The sequence below is a fragment of the Bufo gargarizans genome, chromosome 10 (assembly GCF_014858855.1).
Source record: "Bufo gargarizans isolate SCDJY-AF-19 chromosome 10, ASM1485885v1, whole genome shotgun sequence".
Taxonomy (NCBI): domain Eukaryota; kingdom Metazoa; phylum Chordata; class Amphibia; order Anura; family Bufonidae; genus Bufo; species Bufo gargarizans.
The window spans coordinates 114,536,968-114,559,477 of record NC_058089.1 but is presented as its reverse complement, the minus strand read 5'-3'; positions in this window follow the sequence as shown (position 1 = coordinate 114,559,477).

The window sequence follows — 22,510 nt, the reverse complement described above, 5'->3', positions numbered from 1 at the left end:
CAATGAAAGTCAGACATTGTTTTTCAACCATGCTTCAACAGAATTATGTAAAAAAATAAACTCATGAAACAGGCATGGACAAAAATGATGGTACCCCTAACTTAATATTTTGTTGCGCAACCTTTTGAGGCAATCACTGCAATCAAACGCTTCCTGTAACTGTCAATGAGACATCTGCACCTCTCAGCAGGTATTTTGGCCCACTCCTCATGAGCAAACTGCTCCAGTTGTGTCCGGTTTGAAGGGTGCCTTTTCCAGACTGCATGTTTCAGCTCCTTCCAAAGATGCTCAATAGGATTGAGGTCAGGGCTCATAGAAGGCCACTTTAGAATAGTCCAATTTTTTCCTCTTAGCCATTCTTGGGTGTTTTTAGCGGTGTGTTTTGGGTCATTGTCCTGTTGCAAGACCCATGACCTGCGACTGAGACCAAGCTTTCTGACACCGGCTAGTACATTTCTCTCTAGAATTCCTTGATAGTCTTGAGATTTCATTGTACCCTGCACAGATTCAAGACACCCTGTGCCAGACGCAGCAAAGCAGCCCCAGAACATAACAGAGCCTCCTCCATGTTTCACAGTAGGGACAGTGTTCTTTTCTTGATATGCTTCATTTTTTCGTCTGTGAACATACAGCTGATGTGCCTTGGCAAAAACTTCGATTTTTGTCTCATCTGTCCACAGGACATTCTCCCAGAAGCTTTGTGGCTTGTCAACATGTAGTTTGGCATATTCCAGTCTTGCTTTTTTATGATTCGTTTTCAACAATGGTGTCCTCCTTGGTCGTCTCCCATGTAGTCCACTTTGGCTCAAACAACGACGGATGGTGCGATCTGACACTGATGTTCCTTGAGCATGAAGTTCACCTTGAATCTCTTTAGAAGTCTTTCTAGGCTCTTTTGTTACCATTCGGATTATCCGTCTCTTAGATTTGTCATCAATTTTCCTCCTGCGGCCACGTCCAGGGAGGTTGGCTACAGTCCCATGGATCTTAAACTTATGAATAATATGTGCAACTGTACTCACAGGAACATCTAGTTGCTTGGAGATGGTCTTATAGCCTTTACCTTTAACATGCTTGTCTATAATTTTCTTTCTGATCTCTTGAGACAGCTCTTTCCTTTGCTTCCTCTGGTCCATGTCGAGTGTGGTACACACCATATCACCAAACAACACAGTGATTACCTGGAGCCATATATATAGGCCCAATGGCTGATTACAAGGTTGTAGACACCTGTGATGCTAATTAGTGGACACACCTTGAATTAACATGTCCCTTTGGTCACATTATGTTCTGTGTTTTCTAGGGGTACCATCATTTTTGTCCATGCCTGTTTCATGAGTTTATTTTTTTACATAATTCTGTTGAAGCATGGTTGAAAAACAATGTCTGACTTTCATTGGTTAACATTTATAGAATTTTAATTTATTATTACTTTTGTCAGATTAAAGTTATTTCTGTGACCATTGTGACTTTTTCTTTCATTGACCAAAGGGTACCAACAATTTTGTCCACGTCTGTAACTGTAAGATGCAGAGGCAGGTTTCTCATCCTACCTCTCGTCTCACTGCCCCAGCCTCTGCGGCCCTACATATATAACCTATTTAACAAGCTTTCCTACTAAGATTCTCTGCCTTTTTGAGCTGCTGCCAGTGCTGATAAACCCTCTGTATTTACATGCATGAAGATGTCTCTTAAAAGGTAGTCTATTAGTAGTTTTGATCACGCTGATCTGCAGAAAGTGCTAGGAGCTGAACAAGCATACCTTTTGTTATCAGGAGTAGTGAGCATATAAACTTTTTTTTCTGCCAGGTTCTGCTCCTGCAAGTACCCAAGAGACCTAGCCACAGAGAGCACTTCACAGTGAAACACTGCCATATGGGGACTTGCAGAAACAGTACCTGACAGAAAAAAGTTCATATTCCCACTACCTGATATTTAAAGCTTCACAAAAGTTAGTGCTGCAAGCAGTTTAGAGTTAAAAAAAACTGCTAAGGCTACTTTCACACTTGTGTTCGGAGCGGATCCGTCTGGTGTCTGCACAGACGGATCCGCTCCTATAATGCAAACGATGGTATCCGTTCAGAACGGATCCGTCTGCATTATATTTCAGAAAAAATCTAAGCCTAAAAGTTAGTCAGACGGATCCGTCCTGACTTTGCATTGAAAGTCAATGGGGGACGGATCCGTTTGAAATTGCACCATATTGTGTCAATGTCAAACGGATCCGTCCCCATTGACTTACATTGTAAGTCTGGGCGGATCCGTTTGGCTCCGCACGACCAGGCGGACACCCGAACGCTGCATGCTGCGTTTGGGTGTCCGCCTGCTGAGCGGAACGGAGGCCAAACGGTGCCAGGCTGAGGCATTCTGAGCGGATCCGCATCCACTCAGAATGCATTGGGGCTGTACAGATCCGTTCGGGGCCCCTTGTGAGAGCCTTCAAATGGAACTCACAAGCGGAACCCCGAACGCAAGTGTGAAAGTAGCCTAACACACTCCCTTCAATTGTTGGTGTTGACAATGATACGTCCACCTCCTTGAGAGTGTTCTTGGTTCAGTTAGAGATCATGCTCATTTACCTAGGAAAGAATGAGGTGCTCTTCCAGTCCATTTGGCACCGCAGATGCTTTTATCTTTTCAAAAAATATATACCAAATTGTTCACTTGACCACTCCTAACATTTTTCCTATGTCTTTGATACATTGGTTCTAATTTTTCAGTCTAATGATGGTCTCCATCACTTCCAGTGACACTTCTTTGGACAATATATTGAGAGATCTCATGAACAGCTATAACTCCAGACCCTTTATCTCCTTAATTTCTCATAAAAAAATGAGTTAACCAAACACACAAAACCATGAAACTTCTTACTGGCTAACTGTCCAATTACTTTAGAGCCTGTGAAAATTCAAGGACTATGTAAAAATGGATGTTAATCCTAAATGGTAAATTCAATATTTGTTGTTAAGTCCCTTGAATTAAAGATAGTGGTTTACACTTCACTAACACTTGAATGGCTTTGTTTCAAATGACGAAATTGCAATAGTTTGAGACTCCAAAATGTATATGCATCTCATTTGTACATGGGTTTTCCAGGACCCCCCAACAATGTACAAACGTCTTGGAATTCCATAAAATAAAAAGTCTTACTCACTTGCTCAGTTACCCACCATTCCAGTGTTCTCTTTTACAAGCGCTGCTTCGATCATGTGCAGACTACTTCACATGATCGCTAAGGCTAGTGAATGGCTTTAGTGGTCACAAGGAGTTGTTGGTGGTGTCATCACTGTAGCACCAGAAACTATGACTGCTAAGACCACCGAATTAGTAGTATTGGGAAGGGAGTTAGCAGGTGAGTAAGGCTTGGTCGTTTTTACTTTGCAGCATTTTAGACCTTTTGTAAAATGTTTGAGAGGCCTGGAAAACCAATTTAAGCTGGCTGCGGAATTGTTATTATTCATTTGCCTTGCATTATGCATCCATTAATCAGTTTTCTGCAATCAGTTTCCTTTATACTCTACAATCCTTGCTTTATCTAGCTAAAAGACAGGTAGTTGTACTAACAACATGGTGATCTGTTATGGATCTATTCACATGGTCTTCAATAGCAAAATAGCATTTGTTAGAAGTGGATTTAGTGTCATCTATACACATGAAGCAACAATCTGAGTTGGCACCAAGTAAGACCCATAGTTGACAAGAGCTATCTAAGATATTCCACGAAAATCTAAAATCGAGTTTCCAGATTTTGTCTATATGGAAGAAACATTCAAATGACCTTGGAGCAAAACTTTTCTAGGTACAGACAGAGGGATAGTCAAAATGCATTTATAAAGGCCTGTGTAAATGCTATCCAGTCACCCAGAATCAATAAATCTTATAATTCCATTTTCCCTGTTGCATAAAGTTCAAGGCACGCATCCCTCTGCAATATGACATTAAAGTGCCGTTCCACTTTTGCCTATGAATAAACAGCAGCACTTTGACTGGCTGTATGTTGCTTAACGGACGCACATGAAATCCATATAAATAATTCACATCACTCAAGAGGTGGCGAGCTGAACAAGTCCCTTCTGGTTAACATTATTTAAAGATAAGGTGAAGTTAAGTAAGTGATGGAACTGCCGTGCGGGTCACAGTCCAGGGGGAATTCGGACAGTCTTAGTTACACTCATAGACTGATTTGTACCGAATTATGTCACCTCATAGAATCCTGGACCTTAGGGGAAAGAGAAATGTCTGGTCTGTCAGAGAACTGATATAAGATGAGCTTCAGAAAAGAGAAGCTTTTAGTCCAATAAATTACATCCATTATGGATAGTTCGGCAATTGAAAGGACCTTGTCGTTTGGCTTTAGAGATGAATGCCTTTTTCATTCTATCAATTAATGATGAGCCTGTCATTCATGAGTATGGCAGACGATGGACTGCTATGGGCAAATGAAAAAAACAAACATTGTTTAACCAGGACAAGTTAAATTTGGAGAATGTTATTTCTTGTTGGTGATGGTGTGGACAACTTATTTAACATTTTAAAGTTACAATTTTCCTACATTAGCATTTTTACAAGACACGGGTGAATTATATTTACTGTACTATACACAGTAATGGTGGCGTCTCAGTCTTACAAAGTCTTAAACAGCACATTATGGGGAGGAAGGGGGACATTATTCAGCGACCTTAAATGTTTGGCAACCTGGATATAGAAGGTGAAGTCTCCAACGTTTACCACATATACATCATTTGCAATTATGTAGTATCATTAATGAAGAAGTACGTGAACTTGTTCCTTAGCATTATTGTCTCCTCACTGGATCTTCCATGGATCTGAGAGTTCGGGGGCTACAAGGTGAAAAATTCATGGGAAGCAACAACTGTAGAAATACACACACTCTGGCTGGATGTAAATGACTGAAATAAATGTGACAATAATGCTCTCATTAGTTGGTATGTGTTTTAAATAGTTTTAAATGTGGTTAGCATATAGTTATAAGTAAGGGCCCAAAACATGTAAGTTATAGGAATACAAATTAGATTTGGATTTTGAAAACAATTGTGTGCTGGATTCAATTATTGAGCATTCTATGGCACCTGTAGGAGTAGTTCTTCACCTCTATCACATTTGAGGGTATGAAAACTCTTAGCTTGTAGCACCTTAACCCTTTCAGTACACAGCCATTTTTCACCTTCCTGACCCTGGCTAATTTTGGACTTTTGAATGCTTTTACTTATCCAAGGCATTCAGAGAAAGTTTTCTCGTGACATATAGTACTTCAAGTTAGTGGTAAATTTGTGTTGATATGTTTTACCTTTATTTATAAAAAAAAAAAAAATCCAAAAAGTTACATAAAATACTATTTTCCAAACATGAATTTCTTTACTTTTAAGACAGATACTTCAAAAATAGTTATTAATTAACATTCACCTCATCTACTTATGCCATCATTTTGCGAATTGTTAAAGAAACAATTTGTACGGGCTCCAGCGGTGAGATCTCCAGCTTTGGCACGACCGCGTCATGAGAGACAGGTGACGTGACAGCATCCCTCGCAACAAGATGCAATGCTCTGTTTCGCTCCACAGTGGGTGTGGGCTGGAGGAAAACTAGCAGTGCTTGAATTATTCAGCTGTTCTGTTGCTGTGTTTGACTAATGGAGCACCGAGTCATGGAGCTATCAGGTTCTGATCCTGGGACTCTGTGCTCTATTTAAACCCCTTCCTGTCCATACACCTTTGCCAGTAATGGCTTTCTGACACTCCAGCTGTGCTTCTGGTTCTGTGTGCGTGTTCTATTGTTGAATTATTGTTATTGAGCTCGGCTTGCCATTGACCACTCTCTGTCTCGTGTTTTGGCACTGTGCTTCCCGTCTGATTCTGACTTTTTATTGTTTTGTGACTACCCTCTGTCTTGCAATTTTGTACTGTTTTGTCCTTCCGGTTCTGACCGATCCCAGTACAACACCATCTCTGTGTTGTTTTGTCTGTGTGTGTGTTTGTCTTGCACTATAGAAGAGTAGGAAACGTTGAGGTAGTTGCGGACTTTCCGCCTAGGATTTGCTCTGCAAGTAGGCAGGGAAAATGGGCAGGGTTCCGGTTAGGGCTCACTGTCTGTGTGTTTCTGCCTACTGTGGAAACACACATTACATAATAAAACTTCCCATAAATGGATCCCATTTTAGAAAAACACTGGGCTGGGCATCATAGGCTCCCATAGCTAGCAGACCCGATATGCAACAGCAGCACCCATCGGCATCCCGTGATCGCATCACAGGGCGCCGATGGGGTACAAGAGAGAGCTCCCTCACTCTGTAAACCCCTAAGATGTGGCAGTCAACATTGACTGTGGCATCTAAGGGGTTAATCCACTTGCATCTGAGATTTCATCGATGCTGGAGGTTACAGCAGGGGCTGTCAGTAACAGCCAGCCCCTTGCCATTGATTGGGCAAACACAGCTTCTCTGTTTGCATGATCAGCTGTCATGGATGTACCAAGACATACGGATGTCCCCGTGAGTGAAGATCTGTAAGACTGGCAACACGTGCTTTGATCTGACAGGTTTCCTTGTGGATCAATAGACATCTGTGTTGTTTCTGATGCTGGCCACACCTCTAGCCTCCAGGTGTTGCTAGTGTGGTCATTTAGCTTTCCTTATTTATAGTTGCTTCTCCCACAATGCTGTGCGATTTATAGCTTCAGTGGTATCTGTTGTCTGTTGGTGTTTGGTTCTCGGCTCAGTTCCTGTTGCTGCCATAGCTCCTGGAAAGTTAAGTGTTTCCTTTCTCTTTTGCATTTTGTTTTGGTTTAACTGTGTGTTGTTTTTCCCCTGTCCTTTGTTGTAGGCCTGAGGGAGACTCCTGGTCGTCCTTCCTTTCTGGAGGAACAGGTAGTCTCAGTCCTGTCACTATTGCCAGGGTCTTATAGGGAGAGTTAGGACTCTAGGTACTCCTGTGAATGAACCCACATACCTTTGCCAGTCAGGACTGTGACTAGGGATTTTACTAGGAGGTCTCCTTTCTTCCCTTGCTTTCAGGCCTTGTTCCCTTTCCTTCTTCGTCCGGTGTGGCGTCTCCCTCCCACAATCGGGCGTGACATCAGCACGCTGTACTATTTGGGAATTCGTCAGGAAAGGGTTAAAGGCGGTTTAAAATTAGTATGATAATAAACTAAAAGAGGTTTTCTAATGAATAAGGCCTTTAAGTAACAAAAAAAGCCCTTAATCACTTGTTAGATCCTCTGCTACCCCAATGCCAATGGTCCAGTGCTTCATTGCCACATGACTGCTGTAGTAAATCTAAACAGTAACCTGTGGTACCATTGGTACTGGAGCAGCATGGGATTTGGCAGTAGAGTATGGTATTTTTTTTTTTTTCTAAATTTTTGGCAGATGTATATTTCTTTAAATGGAATTTTTTTTTCAAATAACAACTACATAACTCATTGGTCTGTCTAATGCTCTTTTTCCTTTTAACCATACTGAGTATATTAGAGATGGTAGTGAATTAAGGGTGAAAGAAAGCCCGAAAACCTCCCTGCTCAGTAAACATTTGCCACTTACATGGTTTAAGAGCGCTAAGCTAAAGCACTAAGTCTTTGAACAGACAGTTTGTTAGAATAGAGCGAACATTTGTGTTTCCAGCGCTGTTTTGTCAGATGAGATGTGACTAAAAAAGGAAGGACCGCTTGCAAGCGTGTTTCTTTGTGTGATGGAAGTGGTGTGCACCTACTCGTCTCACATCAAAGCAACAGACACATATCTATAATTTATGTCTTCTTTTAAGCCTCCGTTGATCCGATTTGGCTTTTTGCAGACAACACAAGAGGCAAAGTCTCAGTCTGTCAATCATCTGGGCATACTCAAACTACGGACCATTAGTAAGGGAGACAGCAAAGTTTCTTTAATGACGCTTTTATATGTAGTGTGTTGGCAGTAAAATAGAGAAGAATTGACTTGATCAATGCATTAGAATAATCATGGGGTTTCTGCCCTTAATTTCTTTTGTCGGTAATTTCCATGTGCAGGCAGCATTCAGGATGGTTGTAAAGATACACTTACAGCCCGGCATGATAAATGCAGTCACCTGTGAGATTGGCTTGGATGCTGCACTGCAGGAAGCATGAAAGAAAGATAGGGGGCCTGGTTAGCCGCCTCTCTCAACCACTTTTCACGTTGTGAGAATTACTGTTAACTTCATAGAAAATGGGACATTTCCATCTATTCTGCATAGCGGTCTAATGAAAAAAATATATAATAAACTCTAGCCTCCTTCATGTATAAAATACTCTTCAGACATAAAGGAAAATAACTTTGCCATTTGCTGGCAAAGTAGCACTCTGCTAATATAACTTCTGTGACATTCACTTAGACTTCTCTGCTCTACCACAGCTCAGAATATAGCCTCGGTTGGGTATCATTTGCTTGTACTATTCAGAGCCAGTAACAAATTATTCAGCAGAGCACAACAATGCCCAAGAACAAGTGCTTTCCCAAAAGAGTGAAATATTGCTCATGGTTCAGCATTTGAAGTCATGAGAAAAGTTTACATTATGCACGATACCAGATGTGGAAAAAGTTACTTCTATTCTGATAAATATTTGCTAGTTTGATGACTTCTTCTGATAAATCCCAGGTCAAAGGAATGATGTCTGATGCTGGCATTCGGATATGTCCTGAAATTTGCCTAGGTCACTGCATAGCATGAATCAATGCACATCATCACCATTCTTGGTGTTCTCCAGTTGTCACAATAAGACTTTTGGGCCACCGCCTGTGCACTGCGGATAAACTATATCCCCATCAGCAGAAGAACTTTCGATCAGAAACCTGTAGCTGGATGCCAACAAATGCTGTTACCCACTTTTGGACAGAGGATTTTAGGAAGACATGTCCTTTAACCTCTGCAGTACTAGATTATCATCTACTTCCAATTTATTTTCTCCTATATACAATCACTCAATTTCTAAACCTTTGGCTTGTCAGTTCGCCTATTGGTACCACAAAAGCTAAGCCATTAACAACATAACCATAGCATACCTCAACTTCTGGGTTTATCTCTGCTCATTCACGCCCATCTGTTTTTGTCCTCCATTGAAGGGTACTTTTACATCTATGTTATGAAATCAAGTCAGGCTGAGAACAGCCTGCCTCATTTCACTGTATCCGGCATTGTCAGATACTGCCATTCACCAATGGACCCCCATTGACTGTTACATTTATCTGATTAACATTTGTAATATTTCTTAAATTCGTATGACAATAAATATGCCAAAACTATACATTTATTGATACAATATTAATATTATATTTAACATTTTTAAGCCGTAGTTGGAGGTGCAACATTGTTTCCAGCTCCACCCCACACTGACTTTGTTTCGAGAGAACTGCTAGAAACTGGAGGCCCAGTTGTTGAGTGGAATCAAGTATATAAGTACCATGTTTCCCCAAAAATAAGACATACCCAAAAAATAAGCCATAGCAGGGTTGCGGCTTATATGCTCAATATAAGACATACCCCGAAAATAAGCCATAGTGATGGGCATTGCTATGTACCGGCGCAGAGCGGTAAAGAATACGCGGGCAGCCCTTCTCATCTGCCGCATCGTGACAGCCGCTATAGGTGCTGTCTCAACTACTGTACCCCATAGTGACAGCCGCTGTATGTGCAGTCTCATCTGCCCCACATCTGTAGGTAACGGATTGCGGGCAGCCCCATCAACACGGTCGGATCCCCCTGTCAGGTCCCGGTCGTTCTGTGCACAGCAAGCTGAGGGAGAAAGTGAAAGTAAAAGTCTCCTCAGCATCAGTGTGCAGATTGGACCCAGTTCTCAATGGATCCCTGATAAATAAGCCAGCCCTAACACATTAAGTTTGCTGGCCTATCTCTGCCCCGAGTATCTGTACCGCCAGCCAAGATGAGTGCAAAAAGAAAGAGTTATTCTTTTGAGTACAAGAAATGAATTGTGGAGGACTCCCAGGGCAAGAATCTTACGACTTTCTGCAAAGAGAAGAAGTTGGACATCAGAGTGGTCCAAAAATGGAGGGCAGAATACGATAACCTCAGTCTACAGGTGGACAGAGGAAATGCTAAGAAATGCAAGTGTGGTTCAGGTCGGCAACCTTTAGTTCCTGAGCTGGAAGACATGATCAGTGAATTGATTGCTGACAGGGGAGCAAAGACTTTTATTGTGCGCAGAGCTGATATTTAAGCATTTGTCCTTGCAATGGCACCACAAATTGAAATATCCCCAGAATTTAAAGCATCACAACCCTGGCTGGATGGCTTCCTTCAGCGATATGAATTGTCTCTCAGAAAATCAACAACACTGTTTAAGTTGGAAGATGCTGAAGTTATTAAGCGAGCACTTGCATTCAAGTCCTTTGTTGAAAGCACTGACTTTTCTAAATACCAACTTTGCAATATGATTGCTAAGGATGAAACTGCAGTGTTTATGAGTCAAGGAGTCCAAACAACAATTGAACAGAGGGGTGCCACCTCAATCTACTTTCCCTCCACTGGTGACGAAAGTTCACGTGTTACCTGTATTTTGGCAATTCGTCTGGATGGAACGAAAGCCACACCTATTATCATCACTAAGTGCAAGATAGATAGGATTGAACGTGTTTCCGGAATTTATGCTCTTGAAACCGAAAAAGCCTGTGCACACAAGCATTTATAAGGAAGTGGATTGATTTAATGCTGCCACTTGTTTTGCGAGGTGGCCAAAGAGGTCTGCTAGTCCGATATTCAGCCAGCACTCACTGTGCTAAAGACATGAAGAACTTCCTTGCAGAGAGAAGAATAGATCAAATAATGATTTCTGCAGGAATCACTGCCTATCTGTAGACTCTTGATATTGCAATAAACAAGCCATTCAAAGACCATTTGCCTATGGAAATTAATTAACGCCTACATTGAAAATAGAATGATAAGATAAGATATCAGCGTGGAAAATTAGTGAAACCTAGCCTGCAAGAGGTTGTGATTTGGGTGAAGAATTCATGGGATAAAATCACTGACAGTGTTGTTGCCAATGCATTACGAGCAGGTTACCTGGATAAGAGCTGCTCATTTAATCAGACCTCCATTGCTAGACATGAAAGATTGGGGCAAATGCTTCTAAAGGAAATGGAGTCACCAGGAATTTCGCAGGATGGAATGTTATGATGATGTTCCAGAAGAAGACGACTTAACTGTATTTGAATAAATGCAGATTGTTGTACCATACTTAATTAAAATAAGACATTCCCTGAAAATAAGCCATAGTGTGTTTTTTTGAGGAAAAATAAATATAAGACAGTGTCTTATTTTCGGGGAAACACAGGGTAGCTCTCTGCTGGGCGAATGGTGTTTCTTATAAACCCTGCTTTTACTTTTTATACCAAGCAGAAAGAATAGGGTGAAAGGCTTGCAGTCACGTCGCTTTTAAAAAAAAAAAGAAATTATTCAGAGAGTGTCCTTAGCTGGGATAAGATTCCTGAAAATAGAAACTGCAAAACTGTATAGAGGGACAATTCAGTATCGATATTTAATGCTAGATTAGAGTCATGTTTTATACAGAAGGTTCAGTCATAAGTCACCGTACGGTGGATAAAAACATTTTATAGTCTATTAACGAGAGAAAACTAACATAACATTCCCTGATAAAGGAAGTACTCAGTTGACTTATGTATATATTTATTCCAAGTACACACTTGAATAACACACTTACAAAACACTACTGGTCGTAGCAAGCGGCTTGCAGTTCTGAAGCCAAGAACATAATCAATACTTCCTACTGTTCAAGGATTCAGTGGACACCAATTTTATCTTATTGCCTCCAAGCAGGAATGATTAACATTTGGACGCACAAACCTATTTTATTTTTATACAATAATTTTAAAATTAAAGAATTCTAACAGATTTCTTTTTACAGGGTTGATAGCAATGTACAAATTTTGTAGAAAGCATTCAAGTTCATAAGCAAAGGACGTTGAATAATAAAAAAATTGAGAAAAATCTCTCTGACAAATACGCGTCATGAATAAAACATACGGTTAAGCATTTGAAGACATTAGACGTTTCATTTTGAAAAACAATCAAATGAGATAAGCAGAAAGTACATTTGTTTTAATAAGTGCAGAATTACAAGGTAATAGCATTGCTTTGGGGTTTACAGTGCTGGAGAGCCATGTTTTGATGTCTTTTCTTAGGTGGGATCGATTATTTTTTAGATGAGCATAAAAAGTAAATTTAATCCTTTTAACAACTTTTGTGTTGGGAGCGTCGATGCTTATGGCGTGCCTTCCTGAGCAGATAACGGCGAAACAGAATAAAATGCAAAAATCTCAAGTCTCTTTATGATTCAGGGAGAGTAATACAGATCAAATGATTCCATATTGCTTGGCTATGAATAGAAAATGAAAACACGTCTGTGCTATTATTGTGGTGTGACTGGTATGAAAGCGCAATTCTACTCCCAGTATTTATACAGTAAATGTGCCCCACATATGGTGGAAGAGACGTGATGGTACCAGGCACTACAAAATGGAATCAGAGTGGCAGCATATTTGCCCTCAAAAATCATTAATCATATGGTTCTAATCCTCAGATACAAAAGTGCAGGTAAGGCTCTGTTCACACTTGCATCATGGCTTCCAAAATGGATAGATCCATTTTTTTTTATGAATACTGTACTAATAAAGTAGAGTATTCTTGTCATCAACAGATATGCAGAAACGGGTAGCAGGCAGCGTAGTGTGAACTGAAAAAGACTCCTATTACAAGACTATGGCTTGTCTTACATCACAGCAGGTCCATCCAAGTTTGGTAGCATTTTGATGACAAGAATACAGTCGTCTGCTGCACTAAAAACTCAATGGACATGTTCAGGAGCTCAATGGGATCAGTGAAGATTGTTTAGGACCAGCTTCGAAATGGATCAGTCGAAGCGGTCATGGCTCAGTTAAGAGCAGAAATCATCAGCCTAAATATTGGCCAATGTGCAACTCATTGCTTCCTAAAGTTTCTGTAAAACAGTTATTTGCCAACACTTTTCAGTCCTAGCTTACGCAGCCTCTGGAGCAACTGCTATTAAAGCAATTCATACTGTTTTCTAGAAAGTGTCTCTGAACCAGAGATTCACATTGAAAAGGGGTATTCCAGTAAAAAATCTTGGACATAGCCTGCAAATTGTTAGAAAAAATAAAATGAAGGAGCTTATAGACACCTCACCGAACCCGCTGCCGTTCACATGGTGCCTGTGTCTCTGCTGCACTTCACAACCCGCTCCTGTTGGTAACACAGCAGAAAATGGCTAGGATTGCCGCTGAAACTATGACTTACTGCAGCGATGACCCGCCTTAGCCAGTGATTCATATTCTTTATTTTTGTCCATTTTTGTCTATTTTTAATTTTTTGAAAATTCTATTTCCTGTACATGATTATAGAGGAAGCCATCTTCCTCCATTTTGTGAGAGTGTTGTGGGCATTCTCTGTGACCCCATGCAGAGATCATTGTGCAGGGAGGGACTAAAAACCTGTGACATCATCTATTGTGAAAGGTGGATCCTGTCTTAAATATAAGGTGTCATCCTACCTGAAATGATAATGAGTTGACTGCTGAGAAGTGTGCCAAACAGAACAAAAAGTGTCAGCCTATTGTGAGGCTCAGTGGTGAAAACTGCAGTTCAGGATTTTTATTTCAATATAGATAACAGAAAATAGCAACATAAAAAAATAAAATAAAAAAAAGATATTTAACTTAAATTGACTTCTACTATAGGTCATTTTCTAAAAGCACATCCCCTTTAAATAATAAAAACAAATCAACATGTTTAAAGAAACAAATTAAGGCTAAAATGTGCACATCGTGATCCGTACAGTATGCTGTGGCTGACACTAGTCGTCATAAATGCAGGGTATTCAGGGCTAAGATGTGACTTAGATATAGTGCTTACATCTGCATTTTAAAACATATGTGAGGACTACAAACACCCATCAGCCAACGAGATATTCTTTCATCTCTTCAATTAGTGTTTATAAATGGAGATCCTCCACCACCATCAGAAATCTCCCCCTCCTACTCTCTGTTGTGCGTCTGAAACAAAGCTGGAGAAAACCAGAGACACACAAATAAAAAAAATAAAAATAAAAAAGGTTTCTCATAAACCTGTACGATACCCGAGCATTTATTTCCCTTGTTCTTATCTAATTCCATGACTACTGCGTTTCTCTCTCTCTCTCTGCTTCACTGGACTAATTGAATATCTAAACAAACTAATTAATCACAGGAATTCGTAAAAGACGGACAGGTCTGGAGAGGTGATGTTCATCAAACCCCTCAATTTGTTTTTTAATCCCTGCAGCAATTTATTTGCTGACGACACACATTTTCCTCCCTTGAAATTTCCTTTGCTACAGCCAAGGTTAACCGTATACTGCCTCATTCACTATTTATGATTTTGCATACAGAAGATTTTTTTTTTAATTTTTTTTTCCCTACAGTCAGAGAATCCGAGAGCATTAATCAAAAATAATGAATAAAATGATCCGTCTGACAATTCTCATAGCCGCCTAGGTTTCAGGAGAATAACGAACTAACTTTATTAATCAACAGTTCCTGATTAATTGTTACAAAGTGTCATCCATAAATTTTTCTCCATTTTAATAATACTTGCTGAACACTAACAATATCCCCAGTGATTTCAGATTTATTGAGGCCTTGGCATGCAGGAGAGGGGTGGCAACGATCTCTACAGATGACATTATGCTAGATGGTACAGCACTTCAGCACTGTTCTGAGTTATGCCTATGTGACCCCCACATCTAAATGCACCCCGTCTTTTATTATGACCGCTTATGATCTATTCCCCCCTCTTCTGCCCGAGTCTTCAGGTGACAACCTGTCCCACTTTGGAGATAAACATAAAGCCCCTTCCTGTGTCGGACTCCACAGGTCTGCTTTTATGAATGATAAGGTGTACAGACACTACAACCCATTAAAGATGACAGTTTCACTTTTCTACCCTAATTACTCGTTCCTGCCTATTTGGCATTTTCTTAGAAAAATTTGTTGAATAATGACCGGCATTAAAATGGAGGCTCTTAAGAATTTATATGCAAGGTTTAATTTATCATGTACTTTCCGTATCTCCGAGTAGAATTTATTTCCGTGTCTCTCGCTATGACAGCGCAGTCGTTCTCTTAAGGATACAGTGTTTTAAAATGGAGCAGCGTTTAATCATAAAGTGCTGGGGTCAAGTTCTCTATAAATGTACGTTTGTTTATTGTCCTCATTTGATAGAAGGTAATCATTACTAATTAAATCTCTTCTGATTATTATTTTTTTTTTTCATTTAAAAGCTGATTTTTTTTCTCATTTTAAGTGAATATAATACATGTTTTACTATACCATTCATGTAATTATTGTCAGAAAGGTAGATGGATTTGCAAGTAAAATTTATTGCCATTTTGCTTCAATAAAAAATAATGGTCTTATTGATCGTATCCAATTAAAGGTGTTAGGATAAACATGGCTGCTTTCTCCCAGAAGTAGCACCCCCCCCCCCCCCCTACCCCCACAGTTTTGGTTAGGGAACTGCAGCCCAGTTCTATTCACTTGAAAGAAGCCAAGCTGCAATACCAAACACAATCCAAGGACAGATGAGCAGCTTTTCCATATTAAACAAAAAAGCTGACAACGGGGGAGATGTATTAAGCCCCATGCATCAGAACAGTGGTGCCATACCTCGCAAAGTTTTGCTCAAGACTTTTTGCGGTTATTTATCAAACTGGTGTAAAGTAGAACTGGTTTAATTGCCCATAGCAACCACATTCCACCTTTCATTTTCCATTTATGGGCAACTAAGCCAGTTCTACTTTACACCAGAGCGCTCAGCTCTTTTGTAGAAACTGTAATACATGATCTAGTTATTGGAAAAACAAACAAAAAAAACACCTAATCAAAAAAGAAAGAAAAAGAAAGTTGCCATGTAAAGGATAGGGCTCCATGCGGACAGCAGACACAAAAGTGATCAAAAGTGGACATATTTAAAAGTGTCATCGTAAAGAGCTTGCGTATAAGCATATAGTTACAACAGGATACTCAATGAATCTAGAAATTTGTTGTTTGCCCCTAACATTTTAGATAGTTTATACTATTAAAGAGCACATGTAACCTCTCCTGACATGTCTGTTTTAGGCCCCTTTCACACGGGCAAGTATTGCGCGTGGGTGCAATGCGTGAAGTGAACGCATTGCACCAGCACTGAATCCTGACCCATTCATTTCTATGGGGCTGTGTACATGAGCAATATTTTTCATGCATCACTTGTACGTTGCGTGAAAATTGTAGCATGTTCTATATTGTGCATTTTTCATGAAACGCAGGCCCCATAGAAATGAATGGGGCTGCGTGAAAATCACTTGCTTGCGGATGCTGTGCGGTTTTCACCAATGGTTGCTAAGGAGACGAGGGATGTATGACCCGGGACCCCATTTACTTTATTATTTTCCAATATAACATGGTTATAATAGAAAATAATATCATTCTTTAATACAGAATGCTAAGTATAATGTCAATTGTGGGTTAAAAAATAATAAAAACATAACTCACATCCACTTGATCGCGCAGTCGGGATCCTCCTCTTTGTTCTTCTTGAAAGACCTGCAAAAGGACCTTCGCTGACGTCATCGCGCTTACCACGTAGTGAGCGCCATGACGTCAGCGAAAGTCCTTTTGCAGGTCCTTTAAGAAGAACAAAGAAGAGGATCCCGGCTGTGCGATCAAGTGGATGTTGCGAATTATGTTTTTATTATTTTTTAACCATCAATTGACATTATACTTAGAATTCTGTATTAAAGAATGATATTCGTTTCCATTACAACCATGTTATAATGTTAAATAATAATAAAAAAAAAGTAATAATACAAAACACCTAACCCAAACCCGAACAATAGTGAAGAAGTCCGGGTTCGGGTCTGGGTACCACATTCAGTTTTTTCTCATGCGCGTGCAAAACGCATTGCACTCCTGTGGAAAAAAACTGAAAGGAACGCAATCGCAGTCAAAACTGACTAAATTTGCGTGCCACCCTGAGCGCATCTGGCCCGCACCCGCGACGCCCGTGTGAAAGAGGCCTTAGGCTACTACTTTCATTCACTGTTCTCATGAGTCTATGCTTTTCCATTCTTGTATTATTCCTCATAGAAGTTCTACATTACTAGCAGTGTGTAAAGAAGGTCCAGCTGTGTGTTACCAGTCAGTGGTGCGTCTCTGCACAGACTGAGACTGGCAGCACTGATTGTATAGTGTCGGATTGTACAGGGACACACACCCAACTGGTAACACCCAGCTGAAACATCATTGCAAACTGCTAATAATTCATTCTTAAAATTCTAAAAAATTCCATTGAAAAAACTAAGATAAAAACATCCTGTATGATATGATATACAAATGTGCGGATGTCCCTGGCCATATTATTGAAGAAAACCACAGAAATAAGATAATAATGCACTTAGTAAAGTAGATGCAAGCACTATCTATGGACAAAGTCCTCACTCTGATATGATAATATCTGAGACACTTAGTCAATAAATTTTGATCAAAACACATCTAAGCCCGCCTACCAAACGCCAAGGTGGTCTCCAGTCAGGCGGGTCCTACGCTAAACCTACCTAAGCCGTTGGGCTTCTATGCTCAGGAGCGCAGACGCCGCACATATGGTGTGCTGCTCCTAGTCACCTCCATGTGCATCAAGCAACCGATGGGAGGAGGAGCAAGCACAGCCATATGTACCACCTAATTAAGGCGCTCATTGGATAGAGGAGGGGGGCAAAAGTGCAGAGGAATGCTACTCCCAAGATAAAATAGGTGCGCAAAGAGTGGGAAAGAGTGAGTGACAATGGGGGAAAGGAGAAGGTGAAGAGGACCTCTGAAAGGCTGGACCCACCTCTCGGTGCATCTAGATACTCAAAGTAAGAATTCCTCAACAAAGATACACCAGATTCCTGCAAGAAACCTCAGCATGATCCAGCCTAACAAACAGTATGTCTGGTTTACTAGGGTTGATCATGCTGACAGATGCTTTTTAAGGTTTTCACATTTCTAGAACACATTCTAATTATATGTTCTATTAAAGGCAGTGGTGGACCCACAGAGGTGGAACGGAGCATTGGGGAGCAGATAAGAATGCTAGCCTTAACTGTTTCAACTGGGAAGAAGAGAAGTAACTCAGAAGTTGAAAACAATGGCTGATCTTAGGGAGACCAGCTACAGAAAACACTGTGGAGCCTCATTTAAGAGACTCGACACAGCAATCCAAAGTGCAAGCTCCCTGGGAAACAGTAATATGCAAAATAGTTGTAGAGCCCCAGTTATGGGGCTCGGTTTTCTTTCCTTTGAGGGATATCTGGCTATCACTGTGTTGAAGACCCGTAACTGGGGCTCCACAACTATTTTGCATATTACTGTTTCCCAGGGAGCTTTGCACTTTGGATTGCTGTGTCGAGGCTCTTAAATGAGGCTCCACAGTGTTTTCTGTAACTGGTCTCCCTAAGATCAGACATTGTTTTGTTTGAGTAGTCTCCAAGGCATTGCTCCTGGTTAGGGGCAACACCCCGAAACAGCTGTCTGTGAATGGATAACTGGCTTATGTCTTCTCTATCTCGGACGTTGACGAAGAAGAAGAGGACTAAACCCCTCTCCTTCCCCCCTCTCCCCCCCGTGTGTATTTGTCCTCTCAATAAAACTTTGGGCATGTGATTCCCCCTCCCTACCCCCTCCTTCCCACTTCCTCTTCCCTCATCACTGTCTAAATGCTTTTGTCGGGAGGTTTTGTGATTGAATAGGTATGCTAGTGTAGCATTCATTGCGATGTATAGTGTAGGGTAACCTGTGCTTTACATAACAATGCCATGCTCGCAAAGACGAATACGTGTAATTTATTATGTACTGATTTGTGGCCTGTGCTGCGACACAGTACTAACGTATGTATGTATAACGACTGATTGCAATAAAGACGTAAAAAAAAAAAAAAAAAAAAATGTCTTCTCTATCACATCCTTAAAGCTTGTAAAAGAGTGGGATCTTGACATAGGGGCCACTTAATATGGTGGATTTGGTGATCTCTGTAATGGGGACACCCCTTTGCTCTGTTTTCCTTCCTTTGAGGGATATCTGGCTATCACTGTGTTGAAGACCCATAACTGGGGCTCCACAACTATTTTACATAACTCAGAAGTTGAGCAACAACTTTATTACCTTTTTTTCACTAGTTGAGGCCACCTGCCCCTCACAGCTGTAGATCATGATATTATAAAACCAAACCCCCAACCCCCTCACCCTCAAAAGTCCAACAGAGATAATGTGAACTGAGCCCCACAACTATTTTAAAATGTAATTATATCGCTAAGCTCCAAAGAAGCCTGCCAGGAGATGCTGGAAGTTGTTAGGGTACCATGCATCTTTTCACAAGTTCCCATTAAATTAAAGGGGTGGGGCAGTGATTTATATTGATGACCTATCCCGAGGACAGGTCATCAATATAAATCGCTGCACAATCCCTTTAATTAGTGCAAACTGAGGCTTTGATTTATGACTACATCATGGCTTTTCGATGCCAAGGTGGCCCCAGTTGGACTTTGGAGCCTTTTCTGTGACATTTCAAAGGATTTTATTTACAGTTAGAGGCTATGAATAGACAGTATATGCAGAGGTAAATAAAACTAACCAATATCTATTCTTGCATATACGGTACATTTTTCACATTTTAGATACAACGTCATGCTGGAGAATCCATGTTTTCAAGAGACCGGTTTTATTAATCTGCATCTTGGTGTGATATACTCCAGCGACTGGATAACTACCATAATTTTTTACTATAATGCCTAGCTAAAGTGTGAATACCTTCAATCCTCCTGGCATCCATCAGGAGTCCTATTATTTAGGATTTGAGTGTACCTAAGGGTGTGTTTCACATGTTTGTTTCATTACCCGTGCACATCCATATATTATCTACCTTACCCTTGTAAATGCTGAATTTACAATCCTGTACCTAGAGCTTAGCATCATCTCCCAACTTCCATGGATCTTAAAATGCCAGGAACTGACCAATACAATAAACCATCAAGCTTAGCCTTAGTAACAAACCAACTGTTGTATGTAATATGCGGAAAGAAAAAATTACTAATACCTTCCTGTGTTCCACAATGCATCAATCCACACACAAAGCTGTAGAGTGACTGATACTTGTACAAATAAACTTTACTAGATATCATTGTGTAAAGATTTTACCTTAGTTAACCCCAGGAGATCCATGGCTCAAATACTGCCATGCTGAAGTATAAGTTACTTACTATTGTAGCAGGGTGCAAATATAGAAATGTCCGGTCATAGTGTGTATACACACATTACATAAAAGGCTTCTTTGACCGATGGGTGTCTCTCCCACCTCTGTCAGCAGGGAGAGGGACTTGTCCTGCAGCAGATACTCATCTGAGGACTCTAAAGAATGGGGCATGACATCTACCGCCGAAGGTCTGTCAGTCTGTCTCCATACACAAACTCATCGGCTAAACCAACTTTAATATTCTGTATATGGCCAGCTGTATTCTGTCAAATTGAAAGCTGTAACTGTTATTTATACTGATTTTATTATTCTTTCTGCCATTGCATGTTATTATCTGCATGTGCCCAATACTCTCCCTTCTTATCCTCTGCCTGTGCTCAATACTATCCCATATTTTCCTCTGCGTGTGCCAAGTACTCTCCCTTGTTATCCTCTGCCTGTGCTCAATACTATCCCATATTTTCCTCTGCATGTGCCCAATACTCTCCCTTGTTATCCTCTGCCTGTGGTAAATACTATCCTTGTTATCTGCCTGTGCTCAATACTCTCCCTTGTTATCCTTTGACTGTACTCATTACTCTCCCTTTTTATCCTTTGCCTGTGCTCAATACTCCCTCTTATTTTCCTCTACTTGTGCTCAATGCTCTCCCATGTTATATTTGCCTGTGCCCAGCATTCCACATGATTGTTCTCTTCCTGGGCTTAATAAGCTCCCTTGTTATCCTCTGCCTGTGTAAATATTACTTGTGTTATTCTCTGCCCATGCTAATTACTCTCCGTTATTTTCCTCTGTCTGTCCACAAAACTCTCCCTTGTTATCCTTTGCCTGATCTCAGTACTTTCACTTATTTCCCCCTTCCTGTGTTCAATTCTCTCCCTTGTTGTCTGTGCCTCAGTTAAATACTCAGCTTCTTGGACTCATAAAAGAGGTTTTATGAGATTAGAGGGACACTTTTTTCTTCCAGAAATCAAGTTAATTGGGCTGAACTCTGCAAGGCACATCCTATGTAGAAGAGTGGCAGTGTTTCTGTAGAAAGAAAGACCCTTTGCCTCTTAACTCTGTGGTGTATCTCTTAGGCTACTTTCACACTAGCGTTGTTCACGGATCCGTCATGGATCTGCAAAAACGCTTATGTTTCAATAATACAACCGCATGCATCCGTCATGAACGGATCTGGTTGTATTATGTCTTATATAGCCAAGACGGATCAGTCATGAACTCCATTGAAAGTCAATGGGGGACGGATCCGTTTTCTGTTTTCAGAAAAACGCTGCAGGCAGCCTCCAGAGCGGAATGGTGACTGAACGGAGGCAAACTAATGCATTCTGAGCGGATCCTTTCCCATACAGAATGCATTAGGGCAAAACTGATCCATTTTGGACCGCTTGTGAGAGCCCATGACGGATATCACAAACGGAAAGCCAAAACGTTAGTGTGAAAGTAGCCTTACCAAAATATAAACCTTGTATTCCTCCTCTTTCCTTTGCCACGCCAGTATCGGCCAATCCATTGTTATGGCTAAATGACAATGACCGTATTATGTACAGATACTAGACTGCACTGACATGTCGTAGTTTTATTCCGGCCACCTCTCGGCATGTTTACCGCGCTGCCGCTGGAACTCCGGCCTGCCCCCATTATAGTCAATGGGGCTGGAGCGGCAGTCCGGGGGCACGCGTGCACTAGTAGCAGCACTGATCCGACAGCCTGCCGGAGTTTCTTGATGCTAGTATGAAAGGACCCTAACTGAAAGATGCTGACTGTATTATAAATAACATGATGATGTGAGTATACTGCAACAGCCCCACCATCAGATAGAGACCGACTGTACCATAAACTATGATACAGTCAGTTCGGGTCAGTAGAGCAGCAGTCGGCCCGGGAGATGCGGCCGACACATGGGCCCTGTTTCCTGGGACAATCAAGGTTGTGTGTCAGTCTTTACTTACAAAGTATGCTGCTCCCAGTGTTAGTGTATTTATACAGTAAGGTATCATCTGGTGTTCAGCGTGTATAGCAATGTGCACAGCCATCTAATGAGGTGGGTGCAGGTGGACACCATACTCAGTAACTTTCCCCACATCAACGTCTCTGCATAGCGCTCCTCTGTTCAGAGCAGGGCAGCCAATCGTTTTGGCAGTGAAGGAGCAAAGCCCATGCACAGGAAGTAACAGAGGATTATACTG